Source organism: Pteropus medius, unplaced genomic scaffold (genome assembly GCF_902729225.1).
Source record: "Pteropus medius unplaced genomic scaffold, Ma_sr-lr_union100, whole genome shotgun sequence".
Lineage (NCBI taxonomy): Eukaryota > Metazoa > Chordata > Mammalia > Chiroptera > Pteropodidae > Pteropus > Pteropus medius.
The window spans coordinates 7,746,819-7,755,555 of record NW_024349798.1 but is presented as its reverse complement, the minus strand read 5'-3'; the positions used below and the strand labels follow the sequence as shown (position 1 = coordinate 7,755,555).

Genomic DNA, 8,737 nt, shown 5'->3' with positions numbered 1-8,737 from the left:
AATATCCTCTGAATTCAGAGATGAAGAGGCCTCCAGCTAGGCACAATAAAGCCAATTTAGCTTCTTAAACTGAGCACTGCTTTGTAAAATAATCCTGTAGACCTCTCCACTAAATGAGTTACAAACTAGTTGCATGGGGCTTTCATTGAATTTACTGTGAAAGCTGTAAAGGACAATTGTCTCTGAACCAGATACATCAAATACAGGCTTGCTACTGTGTAAAAGCTTGGAATGCTACACCACCTACACACACAAAGAAAATTAGCTTTTGATTGAAAGGAAGCACTATTGAAAAACCCCAGGGGAGGAAAAAGAAACAACACAAATGAATGACACCTACAGGCAAATCTAATGGTTGAGGCCATTTGGCTAAGGACTTTCTTAGTCTGAAAGGAAGAGAAAAGTACAGTTTCTGAAGATCATGAAAGATAATCGAACCAAATCAAAGGAAAAGTAGTCACTCTTGAAATTCTAAACAAGGAGAGTTTAAATACGCCACGTGGACATAAAATAAAAGTTCTCCATACTCCATTCTGAGTATTTAATGCCAGGAAAAAATGGTGACATGCATCAGCGCTTTCATTCTTCTCCTGGTTGTCATTATTCCACTTGTCCCTTTTCTCTTTTTATTTTTTTTTTAACATTTTATTTTAAGTTTCTCAACCAAGACTTAGAGCTACTTCTTAGTCTTTCAAACACTGTGAGAAGGGGAATGAGCTGTGACCTCGGCCATTACTGATATTTTTCTTCAAGGTCGCGATGTAGCTACAAGGTAGAGTTATTTACGTAGGCTCAAAGCGTAGGCCCGCCGATGACTTAGAAAGTCTGGTTTATACTGGGGAGATCAGCCAGTTTACCAAGCAATCAGTTTTACTATCGTCAACAATGGGACACATTGACAAAAAATGCCTCCAGATAAGACATATCACCTATGCGGTACTGTTGACAGAGTGATGAAATTGACTCTAACTATGGAGAAACATTCAAATAGATCCTGATTCTGAAATAGTCTACAGAGAAATTGTCCAGGACTGTTCAAGAATGTCAATATTATAGAAGACTGGAAAAAAAAATATGGTGGGGGAATTTTTCTAGATCAGAGGCAGAGAAGAAATAGGATAAATGCAATTTATATTCCTTAGCTGTATTCTGAATAAGAATAATAATTGTACTGTGGCTATGTAAGAAAATATCCTCTATGGCCATGCCACCCTGAACAAGCCAGATCCCATCTGATCTCGGAAGTTAAGCAGGGTCGGCCCTGGTTAGTACTTGGATGGGAGACCACCTAGGAAGACCAGGTGCTGCAGGCGTAAAAAAATTTTTAAAAAGATGGGATTGTAAGCTGACAAGGTCCTTGCAATCTGTGAGGTCAACCAAGGATCGTCTTGCCTAAAAAATAAATAAATAAATAATAATAATAATAATAAAGAAAATATTATGTTTTTAAGAGATCTGTGGTGAGGTCTTTAAGGCATGTGGTGTTCATGGTGTCTGCAATTTCTGAATAGTGCAATATGTGTTGAGGAGAGAGATTAGAAAGGGATGGTCAATGTCACAGAAGATTAACAATGGTAAAATATAAGCGAAAGGTATATGGGTCTTCACTATATTTTAAATTTTTCTACAAGTTTGCATTAAAGGTGTTTGGAAAGAAGAGGCATCTTTTCCTCGACACGACCATTTTTATTTTTTTGACAGTAAAAACCTGTACTTTTAGCAGACTTCTATCTTTTAGTTATCCATCATGCCTCCAGCTTCCTTTAGTATTAAGACTCCTTGAAGAAACACTCTCCCCTTTTCCTGCAAGCAGTTCTATGGCTATGGTGGCACTCATCCAAAACCTTGCTTCTAGGGATGTGTGAGCAACTGAGGTCTGGCCAGCACTTACCCTGAACCACTAAAATAAGGTTCTCCCTTTCATCAGGCTCCTGAGCTGGTAGGATGTGATTTTGCACCTTGTGGTAGCCATCTTGCCATTTCAAGGGAACAGCTTGCAAACACAGCCAATACGGAGGAACGTGTAATTGTGGAAGGAGGTATTCCTGGCAATGTCAGCTGAGCATCTTGATTCAGCCTTGCTCCAAACCTGCTACCTATCTAGATGTTTCAGTCACATGCGCCAAGATTTTTTTGTTCTCAAGCCAGCTCAAGGTGACCATATGTCACCACCAAAAAGATCTCTGAGTAATAGAAAGAATAAGAGAGAGTCACAGATGTGAGATGCACAAAATTATGAGATCGCTACTGATTTAACTTGTGCTGTAGTTTAACTCATTTTGTGGGCATTTTAGGAATTAATGCTTCTTCAGCTACCTCTGCATAATAAAGAATACCCTGAGAATACAAGGTAGGCTGTTAAAGGAAATTGTTGGTTCTCACATCTGCTTTTCTGAGTGAATGGGGATTTTCTTGACACTGTAGCCTGAATACACATATAGCTGCCTGCAGCTGCCATCCACACCACCTGACTTTGAATGTCTAAATTTATTATAACAGAATCAGTGTTTTTTGACAATAGACGTCTAAGCAAATGTCACAAATTCCAAGTTAAATGTACTACATTACATTAAGTACAGTTAATACTTGTTTTACCTATTGCAATATGTAATTTCACTTGTTGGGGAAAATGTATCCCACTGTTTTAAAAGTGAAAATCCATTGTTTAAAACTATCTGTGGACACTAAGAAGAAGAGAATCACATACAGTCTCTGCTACGTAAGTCTGCAGTTCTCACAAATGCTTATTTTACAGCACTTCCCCAAAATTCTCAATTTTAATAAACAGCCTTCTACCCAAATTGTCTGAGCATTAGAAGAAAAAAAAAAAATCTAAACCAGTTTTGCAGCAGTGGCCAGAGAGGGTGCATCCATTTTTGCTCTTTTTGAACTGCAGCAAACAGATGTATGACTATACGAACAAATATTTACCATTCTGAGTATTCGCCATTGTTTACTACTGTATCGTTCTTGAACAATAAAAGTGTGTGTCTGCGCTCTAACCAGAGCTCCAACATAGCAGCACCAGGGGCGTGAAAGAAAGCACCCCACCCAGACCATCCCGGTGAATCAAATAGAGCTCCAAGTCACGCAGGCAAGCGCCTTCCAAAACATGTCAAGATGAAAAATGGGACTTGAAACGTTTCTTTTGCGTGTGACATGAGGGATCTATGATTCTATTCAAAAGGGACAGGGAATACGAGGCACCCTTAGTATTCACATTGAAACGCAGTCAAAGTAAGTGCCGAGCGAGGCGGAGGAGATTGCAAAGTTTTCCAGAGCGTGCAGGCGCTCCGCCCGCAGTCAACACGTGGAGCTACAATGCAGGTGGACTGCACTTCGCAAGCGGCTTATTTCACACGCATGCGCGCTGAGAAAGGTTTCCTCTCCTCCAAGACGGGACAGATGAGAACTTACCTATTAGGAAGACGCTTAGGAAGAGTGCCCCAGAAGACGCTAGGATTCCTGGTGTGGCCATAGAATGACTTTCCCTTGGCCTGAAAATGGCTCGGATTAAAGTTCTGACCACTTTATAATTAAGGCACATGGGAAAGCCACGCCTGTAAATGTGAGAAGGAGAAGTGACACCTGCAGCCCTTGCCAGGTGTCTCTCTGCTCGGGATCCCCATTCGCTTGCTCTTTCGGTTGAACATAAGCACTCGATTCCCTTTTATCAAGGGACCAAACAGAGACTGGCATCGGTTTTCGACATGGTGCCCAATCTTTGCATCAGGAAGGAAATGACCAAGCATCCTCACCTGTCCTTGAAACTGTATCCCAGTGTGAGGAGTCTGCTGGAGGCTACGGAGAAAACTATTCTCGTTTACCCCAACCGTTCAGGGATCATGACTGTCCCCACATGGTGGGTGAGGGTTCCCACCTTCCAGATGAATGTAGAAAGACTGGGAGTAACCGGGGGGGATGTTTGGGATAAGATGCATTTTCAAAGGAAACACAGCACAAGTTGCCCTGTTGCCCTCACCTTCCCATCTTGCTGAGGTCGAAGTGAGGAATGTGTGGTCTGATCACACTCAGATTGCCACCTTTGCTGACCTACAGCTCCGTCTCACAAGATTGCTGTTTTGGTTCACTGAGAAAATGAATGTGATTATGCCGGGCACGATGCCCGTCACACAGTAGAAACACAAAATACAGCAGGGGGCTCTGACTTTGTTAGCTTTCCTTCTAAATGGTCCTTTATTACTTGGGATTTATTTATTTTTTTATTTTTTTAAAGGGACCTATACTCAGGAATCCCCTAATGTTTTTTAATTATTGTTTTTATCTTTTAAAATTATGTAGCTTTCTTGTCAACCAAAATGGACTGACGATACCATCGCCTTCCTTCACAAACAAGTGCAGCCAAACTCATTAGCCTTTAACATTTTCCAATCCTATTATTTGTAGATTCACCTACTTTTCAATGAGTAAATAAAACAAGCTGGGGATGAAACATTTATTTTGGCATCACACCAACTTAATTAAACTGCAATTTCATTAGGCTGTAGCAGGCTGCTGAAAAATAATGTAATTGACCTATTAAAAGTTACTACTTCGGTTCAGTTTTCTGAACTAGGAGAAATTACACTGTGATTTAAATTGCCTAGTTACCTTGACAAAACCAGCCAGAAAGCCAGAACTAAGAGTTACAGAGAATGCAGAGAATCCAATTAGAAAGGAGACAGGTAACAAGACGCTCTCCGCAGTCACAATTACTTGCAGGAAAGCAATAAAATGTAAAATGGAAGCTAATAAAGGTCTAGTTATTTCTTCCGTTGACTAAATATCCTGCATACATAGTGGCTACTACGAGATCCGCTCCCAAAACCTAGTCATGAGGTGGTTTAATGAGTAGACGTTTGTTCTTTGTCTGGTATCATTTCACTTGTTCCGTATCAGCCGGCCAACTGCTATAAGAACCTACCCCTTTCCCAGTCCCAGACTTCAGACCAGGTAAAGATAACTCCTGGCCCTGAGGTTGTGCCTGTGTTTCAAGCTGGCCAATCAGAGCCTGTGTAGCCCTGACCACAGTGATTGATTCATCCTGGGACCAATCAGAACTACTCCCGGGCCTTCCCTGGAGTGGCAGGAGAGAAGAACTTTACTGTCCAGCGGGAATTCTGAGTGGAGAATGCCTGTATCTGCTGGGAGCCATCCGCCTTCTTGTAGGGAGTACCCACCTGAGAATGAAGTCAATTCCAAAGGGAGAGGCTGGGTGAATGAGACGGAGAGAGAGAATAAGAACAATCAAGAACAACAGCCCTTCCCATGCCCTATTTCTCCAATACTCCCTACGGGCTTGAAACCTCTGTTCTAGGTCTAGGCAATCTCAGAAATTCTGGATGAGCTCCTCAAGCTTCCTTCACTGGATGCCCTTCTCAAGATCACTCAAATCACCTCATTCATTTGTTTATTTGTACGTTTATTCATTCGGTATGTTTCACTTCCCCGGTGGATCGGACCCTTGGCTAAAAAGAGACGATACAATTAAAAACTACCCACGCATGTCCTATGTCATAAAGCTTAGAACTGACTGGTTATTAATTAAATAATCACATGCATAAATACAGAATTGCATGGTTCTATAGGCACATTTGGGGTGGAGATCTAATTTAACACAGGATTGTGTAAATCAGGAAGAGGTGACATTGATGTAGAGGTGTAAAGAATGGAACATGGCCAAATATTGAATAGGGGAGGCAGTAGAAAAAGGCAGCAGAAGGCTAGTTAGAACGTGGTGACGAGGGGTGAAGTGACATGAGGCGAGGTTGGGTGGCAGCAGCAACTCATACAGACTCTTACAGTAAAGACGATGACTCTATTCAAAATGCAAAGAGAAGATATTAGAAAATTTCACGCTCCTTCGAAAGAGCCTCCCCTTCTCTGGTGATGGCAGTTGGCAGACTGGTTTACTAGTACATCGGTGGTGCCTCTTTAAGGATGTCCTGAAATAACTAGCCGTGTTCTGAGAGGTGGTTATTTCTGACAATAGGGCAAATGTTGATGTAAGATGCCATCACGTAAGTGTTAAAATAGGTTTTATAATCCCTGATTGGGGAGGTCCAGCATCAACGGGTTCAAGGATGTTTTATCCACCTGACCCTAGAGGCAGCATTAGGACTTTTAAGTTCCAAGGGCATTCAGGAATAGTTGAAAATTTAAAAAAAAAAAAAAGATATTAGTTCAAACATTTCAAGCAGCAAAGTCAAAATTAATAACTGCTTAGCTGTATTTCTCCAAAATGCAACATTATGTCAGCATCATTAATTGTTAAATTTAGGATTCATAAACATTTTATGATGTTGGAAGACAAGGTGTAAGGTATTTTTTTCTCTTATAAGAATTGCCAAGTTTATGCAATGATTGCTGAGAAATAGTGAATCATAAATTCGGTGAGTTATTAAGAGTTAATTCACTTCAATAGCAAGATTATAAACATGCTTTCAAACATAGTGTAATAAAATTGGGTTTTATATAAAATTTGGATGCATTTTAATAAAGTTTACATCGGGTTTTCTCAATCTTGATACTAGTGACATTTGGACCCAATGATTCTTTGTTGTGAGGAGGTTGTCCTGTGCCTTGTAGGACGTATAGCAGCATCCCTGGCTTCTACCTAATAGATACCAGTAGCAACACTACCTCCAGCTGTGACAACCAGAAATAGCTCCAAACATTGACAAATGTCCCCTGGGAGGGGGTCAGAGGGGAGCAAAAGTTGAAAATTACTGACTGGCTTATATGAATGCCTGAGGCAAAAGAAACTCTTGAAGTGTATCTGATTGTGTGAGATATTTAATCAATGATTGCTTCCTGGAGGGACATAACACCAAAGCTAAGAATCTGGGACACATATCCAATTTTCACAAAGTGTGAGAGTCTCCAGGAAATCCTATCTCTAGTTCTAGGTGACCTCCATCAACACAGTTGAGAGTATCCCATTAATGAGCTAAGCAGGACACGAGGGAGGCCTCCCAGCAGCTGGGGAACCAAGAGGTCACCTGTGTATGAGAAGGCCATGTAATATTTTCATAGAGAGGAAACATGAGCAAAATGGAAAGATCGATGCCTGCCTTCTGCAAGGGAAAGGACCATCCCTAATCAGCTCTTGGCTATTATTTGTTTCAGTTCAGCAAGACGGTCAGGGCCCATGGCGGAGCTCAGAGACGACAAGGGAAGCCTTCCTCCACATGGCAGCAGTCGATGGGACTGAGCGTCAGAGCTCCGAACCAGCTGCTCGGAGCAAGATCAAGATCAAGAACCCACAAGGACTTTCATAAATAACCCCCACCCCACTGAAAAGGGAGGGCAGGGTGTTGGGTTTGCACTTAACAGCTGTCACTGAAAAGCAAAGAGATAGCACCCTGGGTAGAAAATAAATTTGAAAGCACAGACAGAATTGGCAACCTACCACAGGGGCAGCTTTTGGATCACCATTGGGTCAAGAAGCCCCAAAGAAGGAGGCTTTCTGAGGGACTGGCCTGGCACAGAGGGGCCCCACTGGACTCCGGCTCGCTCACCTGGCCCTGTGGTTTTAAATCAATTGCACATGAAGGAAGACGGAGTTAGGAGGGGAGGGAAAAGAAAAATGAGGTTGGAAACACATGTAGGGCATCCTTCTAAAATCAGATTACTTTTGACACTCTTCATCAAAAGCAAAACATATTCTTTAAAAGACTTCAGACGCTTGCCTTTGCAATGGCTACTTTGGAAGAGGAAGAGCAAAAAGCCCAAATGAGATCGATGCTCAGGGGACTCTGCCTCTGCTTACTTGAATTCTTGTTCTCTAAGAATTCAATTCCATTCGGGCATCGGGTGAGACTGGGCGTGTTTGCAAAGGCAGAGGCTGTAGATAGAATGTAATGTGAGTTTGAATCTCATCTCTGGTCCTGGATCAGCTGTGTGAGGCCGGAGAACTTATCAAACTTCCCTAAGCTTCAGCTGGTCTCATTGCTGGAATGGTGATGACAGAATAATCCTGCCTTGCAGGTCTTTGTTTGGGTTTGCTTTATATGTTCCACCAAAGTGCTTTAACAAAGAGTGGTCTCCGACAAGGTCCTTATTATTCACCCTTCCTGTGACGTTTCTGGTTTGGCAGTACTGAGAGAACATGTATTTATGTCTTTTTCCTTATTTGTATGTTTATGAATGGAACCATAAGGGATTGTGTCTTAGGGAGCTTTTAGTCTCGTGTTAGTTATTATTGTGGCTTTGCACACCAGTGAAGCTTTATGATCAACTATTCATTGGCCACATAATTAGGAAGTAGCATCCTTCTCCAGATAATTGGTATATCCTTATTATGACACAAAATTACCTGGAAGTAGTTATCAACAAACTGAGGCCAATAAAAGTTGTGATGGAAAACGTAAAACCACATAATTCCTTAACAGGTGGACACATTCATGGACCTAAATCAGAATGCATGCTTTAAGTAGGACCAACGGTAAAGCGTTTGGCATAAAATATTAAAAGATATTGAGCTAAAACTAAAGTAGAAAAAAATAGACATTTCAGTAGCCTCATTTTGAGCAAAGATTTCTTTTAGTAACTAGGAAATATATTTTAAAACTATATTATATTGAATAAACATTTTGTGTTGTCTATTTGGTTCTGATCCTAATAAAAGCTGGGAGAATGAACTTGAAATAAAAAAAATTTGCCCCTTCTGTTTCTCTTTCTCTCCTCCTTCTCTCTCTGTCTCTTACCTTCTCTCTCTTCCTTGCTCTTTCTCCTC

The 8,737-nt window shown here is 41.3% G+C and overlaps 1 pseudogene; it reads left to right on the top strand.

Annotated features, from left to right (window-relative positions):
* Positions 1 to 1,194: 1,194 nt before the first annotated feature.
* On the top strand, positions 1,195 to 1,313 carry LOC120620576 (uncharacterized; annotated as a pseudogene).
* Positions 1,314 to 8,737: the final 7,424 nt, after the last annotated feature.